The sequence below is a fragment of the Octopus bimaculoides genome, chromosome 15, assembly GCF_046866305.1.
Source record: "Octopus bimaculoides isolate indiv1 chromosome 15, ASM4686630v1, whole genome shotgun sequence".
Taxonomy (NCBI): domain Eukaryota; kingdom Metazoa; phylum Mollusca; class Cephalopoda; order Octopoda; family Octopodidae; genus Octopus; species Octopus bimaculoides.
Window position 1 is genome coordinate 30,290,246 of NC_142942.1, and position 12,500 is coordinate 30,302,745.

Sequence of the window (12,500 nt, forward strand, 5' to 3'; positions counted from 1 at the left end):
TAATAATAATAACGCGATATCGGCAGCTGGAGATGACCCCAAAACTTACAGAAACAGTAGAACTCAAGAACAGAAGGAAGAACAATAGAGCAAGCAAATAGAAAGAAATTAAATTAAATGGCCAATTCATGCAACAAACAAAAGATGATTTTTTTTTTTTTTAATGACGGATGCAAACCTAAAACGCGAGACTGAGGAGTTAATTATAACCGTTCAAGAACAAGCAATTAGGACAAATCTGATAAAGCAAAAATGGACAAAACTCAGTCGGACAGTAAATGTAAAATCTGCAGGAAAGGAAACGAAAATAAAAATCATCTCGACTGAATACTGTAAGCTTGCACAAAAAGAGTATAAGCGCAGGCATGACTGTGTAGGTAAAAGAGTGCTTTGGATGTTAACGGAGTGTGTGACTTCGAAATACCGGGAAAATGGTATCAACACGAACCAGAAACTGTGACAGAGAATAAGAATTACAGAATTTTATAGGACCTCCCCATAAAGATCGACCATACTATTGAAGCGAGAAAACCAGATGTGATTATGAAGGATAAAATATGCAAACAGTGTAAGATCATAGACTTCGCAGTTCATTTTGATAACAGAGTTGATACCAAAGCAATTGAAAAAAAATTGAGAAATAACAAGATCAAACCAGAGAATTGAATAGACTATGGAAGACTAAGACAACAATTATTCTTGTGGTAATTGGTACACTTGGCACAACACCCAAAGTGCTACACAAGAGACTGAAAAATATTGGAATTCGGAATCGCAGAAAAGTATTGTCCTATATTGTGCAAAAATCCAAGAAAAGATTCTTGAGATTTGAGATTTGTCACCAAACCTCAAGTTAACATTCCTGCTAATTAGATAAGCATGTACTAGCTTGATGATGATAATAACAACAACAACAACAACAACAATAATAATAATGATAATAATTTTATTTATCACAAGGGCGAAGGATGAGGGGGACAATAATATAATGAAATGATAAAATTAGAAAAATTAATTAATTAATTAATTTAAAAGGGTAAATATACACTGAAAAAGAAGGGACACATACATAGTATACAAAGGTTAAAAAGGAGATAAATAAATAATAAATTAAAATAATTTTTTTTAAAATAAAAAAGGGTGTAGGATGATAGAGATGTCCTGATACAGGAGAACCTCTAGGGATAATCGAGGAACCCCACTGTCCGAGATTTCTCTGAACATCAAGAGCAAGTGCTTCTCTCCGACTTACAGGTCTACAGAGATACGTACCATCCACTCTTACCATTTTCACAACTTTCACCCACCTTTCAATAAACTCACTCGAGGACAGCACTTCTCTGTCCACTCTCACTTTCCTTTTCAAGTGAAACTTGAAGAAGTCAATGATATCTCTACCAAAGAGGAATGTATGTCCTCATGCTTTTCAGCCTTGTCCACCAAACAATCTCTTTGGCCACAGCCACCACGCAAAGGAAAACTGCCTTGCCTGATCGACTGAAGGAGGGAGGCGGGGCAATCATCACTACAGACTCGACCGACAGACGGATCCGTCCCACACGTGACAGCAGCTGTTCGACATAACCTCACAAGTCAGTAATACTCGGACATTGAACTAGTGCGTGCAAAACGATTTCGTCACTCTGCACGCACCTCAAACAAGTCCGTCTGACAGCACATCCGTGCCTGTAAAGTTTATCTCGGACCAGTAGCAGTGCCAGGCCAAAGACAGCTGGAAATTATCCATGATAGTTCCCGATCGGAAAGTCCTCCGGAACAGACTAGCCAGTTCATTTCCGTCGGCGCCCAGAGTCTCCCCGAATACGTCATCGCACTTCTCCGCAACTAATCATCTATAAATTTCTAAAGCGAGACATCCATCAATCCCATTGCCCGGCTGGTAGAGGGTTGTGACTATGTAATAACATTCTAGGTGCCAGGCGCCCATTCTCGGGCTTTTCTTCAGCCAGGACTGCAGCTCCGTGAAGGAGATGAACTGCGAAAAGACGAGCCTCACAAATGGAACCCACACGCGCTCACCGACCAGAAATCGTTGCAGGTGGTGTAACCTAAGAGTGTGTCTGCGCCTGACCATTGGAACGCGTCCCTTCCACAAGAATTTAAATAAGATACGCTCCAACCTGGTCAAGCAGTAATCGGAATAAGGCTCGACAGTCAGGCAATAAACGATAACGGAGGCTATGTTAGCATTCGCTACCTCTGTCCGACCTTTCAGAGACAGCTTCCTTTCAACCCATTTCTGGGTAAGGCTGGCCACCTTGCTCGCCACCTCGTCCCAGTTCTTATCAACCTCGAGGTCGGGACCAAACCAGACCCCGAGCAGTTTAACTGATCCGTCGGTCCAGCATCCTGCCTCTCCAGAAGCCCAACCGCAAATTTTAGCCCCTGCAACCGACCCATATTCCTTTAGGACGGTGCCCTTATTGCAGCCCCTATTTGTTCAACGTACTTCTCGAGATTTTTGCTCACTGTTCCCAGGGCTCCGACAATTATTGGTACTACTGCTACCTTTTTCATCGACCACAACTGCTTAACTTCCCAAGTTAACCTGTCATATCTCTCAACTTTTCTTTCTTCCTTATCGCATACCTTGTTGTCAGCTGGGCATGCCATATCTATGATCCAGCATAGTTTGTTTTCTTTCTCAATTAAGACTTATGTCTGGCTTTCTATTCTCTATCTCATGGTCGCAATGAATCATAAAATTCCATAGGATCTTTGCATTTCTATTTTCGACGATGCCTTCAGGTTTGTGGTCGTACCAATTTTTTGCTCTGTCAAGTCCATACTTGTTGCAAAGTACCCAATAGACAAGCCTGGTTTTTTGTCGTGGCGTCTCTTATATTCTTTCTGGGCTAGTGGCGTACATTGGCTGATAATATGCCATACGGCTTCAGAGTTTTGTCCACAGATTCTGCACTTATCACTTTCTGCTGTGTTGTCTATTCTGTATTTTATGCAGTTTGTTCTGAGTGCTTGCTCTTGGGCAGCACAGATTAGAGCCTCCTTTTCCGGTTTTAAATCACTTTTAGTCATCCACAGCCATTTTTTCTCTTTGTCTACCTTATCTTCAACATCTCTATGAAATTGACCATGCATCTTTTTCTTTACTCACCTATTTTCAGTTTCATTCGTTTTCAATTTCTTGTATAGTGTTTTATCTTTGTAATCTTTCATCCTACACAAGCCTGACCTTCTTACTTCTAATAATAGCGGTTCTGTGGCATTTTTTACATACCATACTATGTTTTTTTCCTGTTCTAATGCTGTGTTCGCATCCAATAAGTCCTCTTCCCCCTCTTTTTCTTGGTACATACAGTCTGTCTGTGTCTCGTTTTGAGTGGAGTGACCCATATCTAGTTAGCAATTTCCTTGTCTTTCTGTCTAAGCTGTTTAGTTCGTCTACTGTCCATGCGATTACCCCTGCTCTATATCTAAGGAGTGAAACCGCCCAGGTGTTAATAGATTCGATTTTATTCCGTCCGTTTAATTTCGACTTAAGGATCAGGCTCAGTCTGCGCAAGTACTCCACCTTAAATTTTTCTGTCATTTCTTTCTCCATCGATTTATCCATTTCCAAAATCCCCAAGTACTTATAGCCCGTCTCTTCTCTCTGCTTCCGAACCTCCCCCGACGGTATCGTTAGCTGATCCATACATTTGATTTTGCCTCTCTTCAAGACTAACACACCACACTTTCTCAGTCCGAACTCCATTCTGATATCAGCACTGAAGGTATATACCGTATCAACGAGGAAACTGACTTGGGCTTCATCTTTACCATACAGTTTGAGGTCATCCATGAATAACAAATGGTTGACTTTCTGCTGGTGGCTTTTGAATACGTACATGTCGTATTAGAACTTGTACCGGAAGCACGACCAGAGCCCGCTTCCAGCTCAGCTGGTACGTCTAACACTCGTACAATCGAAGCTTGTTTTCAGTCCAGCTGAACGATTTAACATAAGTACAATCGAAACCCGCTTCCAGCTCAGTCAACAGCCGGAAAATAATTCATACTTTTGGGGTTCAGTTGCCAGTCAGTAATTTATGAGCGAATTGCTTCAACATTAATTAATTTCTTTTATTGTAGTTTGAAGTTATTTGCTCGTTTGGTGGGTGTTTTATAAATTAGCGCCTCACATTATTTATATCATTTTGGATAATTTTATTTACAATAATTATACTACCCTACGATAGATGAGAATGTTTTTAATCAGTTAACTTTTGATGAAAAGAAACGCAGTGGAAGGCGTGTGGCGAGATTAAACATAACAAAAGTAAACAAAGGAAAATATTTAAGTCTGAACTTACAAATGATTATGTGGAAATATTTCTAATAATAACTTATAATCTGGTCCATTCTAATTATACTTAAATGAAAATTCAGTTTCGACTTTCCTAAAGAATTATGACCATGAAAAGCCAGTAACTCATTTGCATATGTTAATTTTAAACGATTTTGGAAAACACTTCGAATCGATTTAATACTTGACAAGCAGAAACCACTCGCTATTAACAGCTACAATGAAGACATTTTTAAGAAGCTAATATCTTAAAAAGACTAATTAGAATACTATGCTTTTGGAAGAATTCAAGAATTAGATTTTCGTAGTCGAATTGAAAATGAGCTATCTGAAAACAGAGATAACACTATTGAGCGAGCTTTTGTGTTGCTTATTTTAAAGAAAAAATTCCAAAAGTCATGTTAAAACTGCTACTGTTTTAAAATAGTCGTCAACTATTCAGAACAGTCTAATTTAGTTAATTGGTAAAGGCCGTAGACAAGTGTGCAATTCACCAAAATCGACGACCTCAATATCAAAATCATCATGGACGCTAGAAAGTCAATCCTGGTTCACTATGATTCCTATTGAGTAAAAATGGAAGGTGACCTGCTGTTCAACGTATCTATGGGGAACTATGACGGAACTGAGATCGCTGACCTTGCCTGGATACTGAAAGGAAGCGCACAAACACCCATAGTCCGGCCCTGTACAATAATGAGGGTTTGTCAATCTCAAGTGTTTGAACAACCGCACTATTGGCGCGTTCAGGAAAGATTTCTAAAAGATCTTCAAAGAATTCGGCTAAACAGTTACCGCCTGTTTGACAAAGGTCGAGTTGCTCGACGGAACCCCGGACCTGTGGACGGGTATGTGCTACCCTTACAGAAAGGCCGGTAAAGAAACTTTATATTCATAGAAACACCGAACAGTACATCTGCTGTAATTAGAAACCTAGTTGCAGAAATAAGTAGAAGCTATTATCTTTCAGCTGACAGAAAGATATTCAACACGGGTTCGCCCCGCTATAGCGAAGAGTGGCTTTACCGATACATGGAAGACGCCCCCACCTCTCACTTTAAGAGAATCAGAAAGAGAAATATAATCTGGTTCAATCCTCCATGCAGCCTAGGAGTTCAAGTAACATAGGAGTTTCATAACACCTAATAAAAACATTTCTCTAGAACTCATATATATTATTTCGATTTTGTATTTAGTTTGCAGATTCTTTATGTGAATTCGTGTGTTGAAGCATATTTTATTGTGCCTGAGGAAAGTCATTCTCTTTTAGTGCCTTATTACTTAACACATTTACCGGTTCGATTTCCACTCATTTACTTATTTATTTTTTCTAAACTTTTTGTTGCGTCATGCAACTTCTTCAATAGTCGTTGACTCTGTCCGTTATCAGAGCTGCGTTCTTTTTGTTTGTTTTTTTGTGTGCATGTGTATACACGTATGTATGTATGTGCATATATATGTATGCGTTTGTGTACGTTTGTATATATGCATTCTGCATATACATGTGTTTATGTGTTCCTGTTTGTGTGTTTGTATGTGTATGTATTTGTGTGTACTTCTGTCTCCTTGCAGGTGCATGTTTGAGTGTGTCTATATGTATGAGTTTGTGTGATTATGTTCATGCGTTTGTTATGTATGGATGTGTTTCCATACGTGCCCTTGTGTGTGTGCATATATGATCATGTGTTTCAGTCTTCATTTGTGTATGATTGTGTGTGTGCTTGTCTGTCCGTATTACCTATGTACCTATCTATTTATTTATCTGTTTACTTACGTATCTATTTCCCCCACACACACATACATACATACATACATACATACATACATACATACATACGTATATATATAACAGCCTACTAACAACTCTACCTGTGTATACATAAATTGTGGGTATTTCCTATTTAGTACTGGGGATGTTTCATTTATGAGGTCGTACTCCTGTATTTGTCTGAGTGTTGGGTCCTTCGGGTGTTTGAATAAAATGCAGATGTCAAGTTGACCCAGTGTGCTTCCTTGTGGGTCTTTGGCATGTTGGTAGAGTATGTAGGACTGTTTTTTGCCGTCATATTGTCACACAGTTTCATTTAGTCTCTCCGCAATGCTTCTAGATGCTACAAAAGATACAAACACACACCAACACAACCTCCAACTCAGTACCCAGCCTGTAACCTTCGAAATCCTACCAATTGTCGATTGGAAGAATCCTATCTCTCAAAGGCTATAATTTATAGAGCCGCCCTTACACATCGGATGGCATCACAAAACATTATACGAGCATAATAGTCAATAACTTTTCAACATCCTGTCCGAATACTTGGGACTAAAATTTAAAAAAAATAGTTGGTGTCGCTTTCATAGCATTAATATTTCATGACTCGTTAGAGCGCCAGGCAAAATGCTTAGCGACATTTCGTCTATGTTTGCGTTCTGAGGTAAAATGCCGTCATCGTCGAATTTGCCTTTCATCCTTTCGGGGTCGATAAAATAAGTACCAGTTGAACAGGTGGGAGGGGAAACCTATGTAATCGGCATACTCCCTCTCCTGAAACTACTAGCCTTGTATCAAAATCTGAAACTAATATATTGCAGGGTGTCATTAGGCTAATGATATCCCTTAGTATAAACCTGATTTAAGTCTAGAGTAACGTCCAAGAAGTTGGCCACTTTAGTGCTATTTTCAAAAGAGACAGACAGGCTATGATTTTTAAAGAATGTCGTCTTTTATTTCCTCAGCAACGTCACCCTTCTCTCTTCATCCCATTTTTTCCCTTTATTTTTTTCAATTTAACCACCCCCTCTGTCCAACTTATTCCACTTTCCTATTCAGCTTATATAAATTTATAAACTCTGCTCTATACTAAGCTATTTACCAGTCTTCTGGCGAGAGTAATACAATTTCGCATCATGGGTCTCAAAATCCGTGTTAGTTTATGATTTCATAACATAAAATAAAAACGTGGTTATGGCAACAGTCATTGTTTATTCGAAACAGCTGTGAAGATAAGACTTGGTTGTATCATTTATCTGTATACGTAACTTTCAATATAAATATATTCCTTATGCCTACTTTTCTTTATCTGCTCGAGTGTGTGCGTGTGTGTGTGTGTGTGTGTGTGTGTGTGTGTGTGTGTGTGCCTGTGTCTGTGTGTCTGTGTGTCTGTGTGCGTGCATGCGTGTGTATGTGTATATATGTGTGCTGTGTTTATGTATATATATATATATATATATATATACACACACCCACAAACAAATATCTGTGTGTGTATAGTTGTGTGTATACATATGTATGCATGTGCATGCGTGTGTATGTATATATATATTACACACATACAAATTAGAACGTTCGCCTAACAACATAGCTGTATCGTTGTTTTTATGTACCAGCGGGTACACGTTGAAAATCCATAAATGGTAACTGTTCGCTTTTATGTACAGAGACATTAATATAGAATTAGCCGCTATGCCTTTGTATTTCACTGATATACTGACAGGTCGTTAGCTAGCTGAGCTCATAATTTTGCTGGAATGGACAGTCAAAGACATAAATAGCCACCTTTTATACTAGGAATATACATATACATGACCAAGCACGCACGCACGCACATGCACGCTCGCGCGTACGCACGCACACACGCACGCACGCACGCACACACACACACACACACACACACACACACACACACACACACACACACACACGTATACTCTTTAATAGAATCGTAAAGCTACATCAGTGACTCAAGCAACGCAAAAAGGTCTACAACGCTAAACTGTGCGGTATTTACTAAGCATCGCAACTCTTTCAAGACGGTAAGCCTAACTACATTGCATAGTTCTCACACTCTTCCGCCTTCCAAAATGCATCCGATCCTTCTTGTCCGTTGCCAAAAGGACTTCCACCAACTTTGCAGAATCCTCTTTTTCTCCACTGCAATTGGTAAAAGTACTCCGAATCGATTCTTACCCCGACCCACCCATACATACATACATACCAAATGCAAACCAACAAGGTCACTGACCTCTTTCATCATCCCTAAACAATGCGCTCCAAAATTAGACTTCTATACTTTACAAGATCTTCCTCTTTATAAGGAGACGTTCTGATCTTCGGGAAAATGGTACAGTGTACCCTATTCTCTAGAAGAGTAACCTCCCTCTGCCCCTAGCTATTACACTCATTTCCAATATCCCAAAGTTAATAGAAACAGACATAAACAATAACAATGGCCTTCTCCAGCACCTTGGTTCTTTTGCTCTCTCTAACGACCGCCATTGCGGCTTCTGTAAATCCAGATCTACTGGGACCTACTTTCCTATTTCACTTCACAGTGGACTCTTACTTCGAGAAATTTGCTTCCGATGTCAGTTAAACCACATTTAACCTTCTTTAGTATGTAAGTCTTCTCTAAATATTGCCTACCTATCTAATCCGACTGTCATCTCTAGGATGAGCAGATTTCTGTTCCGTCGCACTAACACGGCTGAACTGACAATGCCCTTTCTGTTCTACATCCCATCAACTCAGTTCAGCAGCAAATTCCTAGGGTTCAGCAGCAAATCCAAAACAACTGTTTCACAAATAAAACTTAATCTAATTAGCCCATTATGTTGTTTTTGCATCAATTTCCCCACTTTTAGCCATCCCATTATCGCCCTACTTTTCTTCAATGCACCCCCTGGATTTTCCCACTGCCCAAAATGGAGCAATACCGCACACTTTAGGAACCACTGCCTTTACCAACCTCGAAAGTGTCCTTTAATGGCATCATGCCAATCTTTTTTTCTTTTAACAGCAAAAAACACAAGCACGACTCTTCAAGAACACAGTATCGCGCCCCACCTTAAGCATGAACAGTACGCAACTGGATCCCTCCAAATCTTAGACCTCACAATCACAAACAATCTTTCCTGGCGAACGCATATTCTTTACATAGAGAAGACTGCATCTGATTGACTGGACCCTCTCTTCAAGGCCAAAAATTAATTCGACCCTTAACAAATACTAGCTTCCTACAAAACTCGAGTGAGACCAACATGGATAACAGACGCGCGCGCGCGCACACACACACACACACACACACACACACACACACACACACACAAACGTTAACACAACAAATGTTCAGATTGCTGCAAGTAAAGAGTCGAATTAGAAAAACAAAATAATATGTAACAACTTTTCGTACCAGTCAGGTTGTGATTTTCACATCAGTTCCCGAAAGACCACAAGACACTGTGCACATTGTTGACACTATGTTCAGCACCAAATATTTCAGATATTAAAGAAATTGATAATGATAAGCACACAACTTTCTACACAACAACCAAGAACAGCTACGTTGACAATGACGATCAGGATGTCTTTCCTTTATCTTTTACTTGTTTTAGTCATTAGACTGCGGCCACGCTGGGACACCGCCTTGAAGAATTTCAGTCGAACGAATCGACTCCAGTACTTATTCTTTTGAAGCCTAGTACTTATCTAACGTCCCTTTCGTCGAACACACATCAATATCGGTTGTCAAGAGTTGGTGGGGGGAAAACAAACACACGTGTGTGTGTGTGTGTGTGTGTGTGTGTGTGTGTGTGTGTGTGTGTGCGTATACTACATGGTTCTTTCAGCTTCCGTCTACCAAATCCACTCACAAGGCGTTGGTCGACCCGAAGAAATGGTAAAAGACACTTACCCAAGGTTCCACGCAGTGGGACTGAACCAGGAGTTACGTGGTTGGGAAGCAAACTTCTTATCACACAGCCCCGCCTCACAATAAAACAAAAATCGAGTAATCGAGTATATACAGAACATGGCTCCTCCAAAAATTAATATAATTCAAGTAACGAAAATAACGACGAAGTGATTGTGATCCATGACACTTCACTCCTTCTACGGGACAATATCACTGAAATTTAACAAAATTAGCCATTTCTGGTGCAATATAAACCAAAGAGATTTGGTAAGAAGACTAATTTCAGAGATTTCAAGAATGAATAGTTTAAATATGTTTGATTTAGCAGCGATGTTGATAAGTGACAAGATTTGTGTTTGCCTTGTAAAGTGTCCATCCATAGAATATACAAAAGCATCAAGAAGCAGAAAATCGAGAAAACGTGAAAATTATTATTGAAACTCTTGTTCACTGATCATCATCATTTATCTTGATGAAGTCTGCAGGGGTCTGCATTAACTTAGACGAAAATTCTTTGGTAACTTTTTGAAAACTCTTCAGCCCAACGATATTATTTGGCTAAGAGATATTTAGTTAGCGAAACGCATGATGCGAAGGATATTCCATTATCGTCAATAGAACATCAGACATAATCAGGTAGCAATATGCCACGAGGTCGACTTTGCCTTTCATCCTTTCGGGGTCGATAAATTAATTACCAGTTGTGTACTGCTGTCGATCTAATCGACTGGTCCCCTCCCCCAAAACTTTCGGGTCTTGTGCCTAGAGTAAAAAAAAATGCCACCTCCTGATGTCGCTTGACGTTGTTAATGAAATGGACAAGTTACAATATGCCTTAACCCTTAACTCCATCATTGTAGGAGAAACCATGGCGTGCTTCATCGGATTCTATCTACTGAAGGAAACTTATGAATTGGGGACGCACAGTAGTATATTAAGAGTTTATGGGAAAATGTTGCTTTACATATATTTATTGCAAGAAACAGATTTCTTTCTCAAATGTTTTACATAGTTCAACCTACACAAGTTAATGTGTGAAAAACAAAATAGGAAATTTGAAAGAAGTATCTATAAAACTAGTTTTAAACATCGGGAGGTTATGGCGATCTATCGGAGTAAAATAGTAATCAAAAAGAGCCATAGGTAAAAATGGGTACTGAGAAACGCTGGTTTATATCTTCTACAACTTTCTAAAGTCTAGTCCCAAACGACATACACTCTATGTGAGTATCAGAATCGGAGAACAAACCTCATGGACACATACACTTCAAAGGTGGTATTGTAGATGTGAAGACAAGTCTTCGTAGAGTAATTATCTCATATCATAAAGATATTGCTTGACTTGACACTTTGTCAACACACTAAGAACAAATAGGGATTACAGGATATTATTGAATGATATATCTTATTTTGACTTTTTAATTGGATTGGTTATGCTGGAAATTATTCTGTCAAACAGCTTCAGTAAATTCTTCCAGAAAAAGACTACAGCTTGTTATAACAGCTAGAAGAAAAGCTACAGCAACCAAGGGAACTCTTGTTTACTACAGAAATAAAGAAAACTTTGAAAGGATTTGGAATGTTGAGTGAAACAATGAAACATATCATCCAAGAAACATGATTCTTATTAATGGAAGCAAGAGTTCCACATTCTCTTATTCTTTTCTTGTTTCACTTATTAGAGTGCGGCCATACTGTCGCACTACCTTGAAGAAATAGATCCCAGTACTTATTTTTTTCAAACCTCGTACTTTTTCTATCGTTCTCTTTTTTTTTTTTTTTTTTTTTTTGAACCACTAAGGATGAAAGGCAAAGTCAACCTCGGCGGAATTTGAACTCGGAACGTAACGGCAGACGAAATACCGCTAAGCATTTCGCCCAGCGTGCTAACGTTTCTGCCAGCTCGCCACAAGGTTTCCTTTGAAGCTCTTGACATGGCCCTTCAGGATCTAAGACACAACACCAGGCTCATGGAAGGTGCCACAGTCTTGCTTGCAGGAGACTTTAGAAAACCCTTCCAGTAGTTCCAAAGGGGACAAGAGCTGATGAAGTAAATGCCAGCATAAAGTCGTCCTACCTATGGAACAGTGTGCAAAAGCTAAGACTCACGACCAGCATGAAAGTGTAGCTCAGTGGTGATGATACAGACAGAACATTTTCAAAGCAACTGTTGGACGTCGGTAGTAGTACTTCGGTTGGCGAGAAGGATGGCCGGGTAAGCTTGCCTTTGGGACATATGGTATCTGGTTTAAAGGAACTAATGAATAAGGTGTTTCCTAACCAGAGGAATCAGTTTACAGAAAACAACTGGCTGAAAACACGTGCCATTTTTTAGCTCTAAAGAAAGTAGCAGTTGATGATTTGAACTTTAAACTCCCACCTCACAACTTGCACCTCAAGATTGGGGCACCAGTTATGCTGCTTCGAAACCTCGATCCACCAAAGCTTTGCAATCGCACACGTCTTATAATAAAGAAGATGATGCC

At 39.5% G+C, this 12,500-nt stretch overlaps 1 protein-coding gene and 1 long non-coding RNA gene across 6 annotated transcripts in view; one reads left to right on the forward strand and one right to left on the reverse strand.

The window, feature by feature from the left end:
- LOC106870248 (zinc finger protein 474) overlaps positions 1 to 12,500 on the reverse strand; it is a 161,892-nt gene that overhangs the window by 145,948 nt on the left and 3,444 nt on the right. The window lies entirely within an intron of this gene.
- The window catches only part of LOC128249503 (uncharacterized), a 26,251-nt gene continuing 21,552 nt past the window's right edge, over positions 7,802 to 12,500 (forward strand). Inside the window, exons 1-2 of one of the 2 annotated variants that reach the window (XR_008265612.2) lie at positions 7,808 to 8,137; positions 9,121 to 12,500. The exon at positions 9,121 to 12,500 is cut by the window's right edge and continues 332 nt beyond it. This is a non-coding gene — a long non-coding RNA (uncharacterized LOC128249503). The other variant, XR_016244445.1, reaches the window with a different exon arrangement.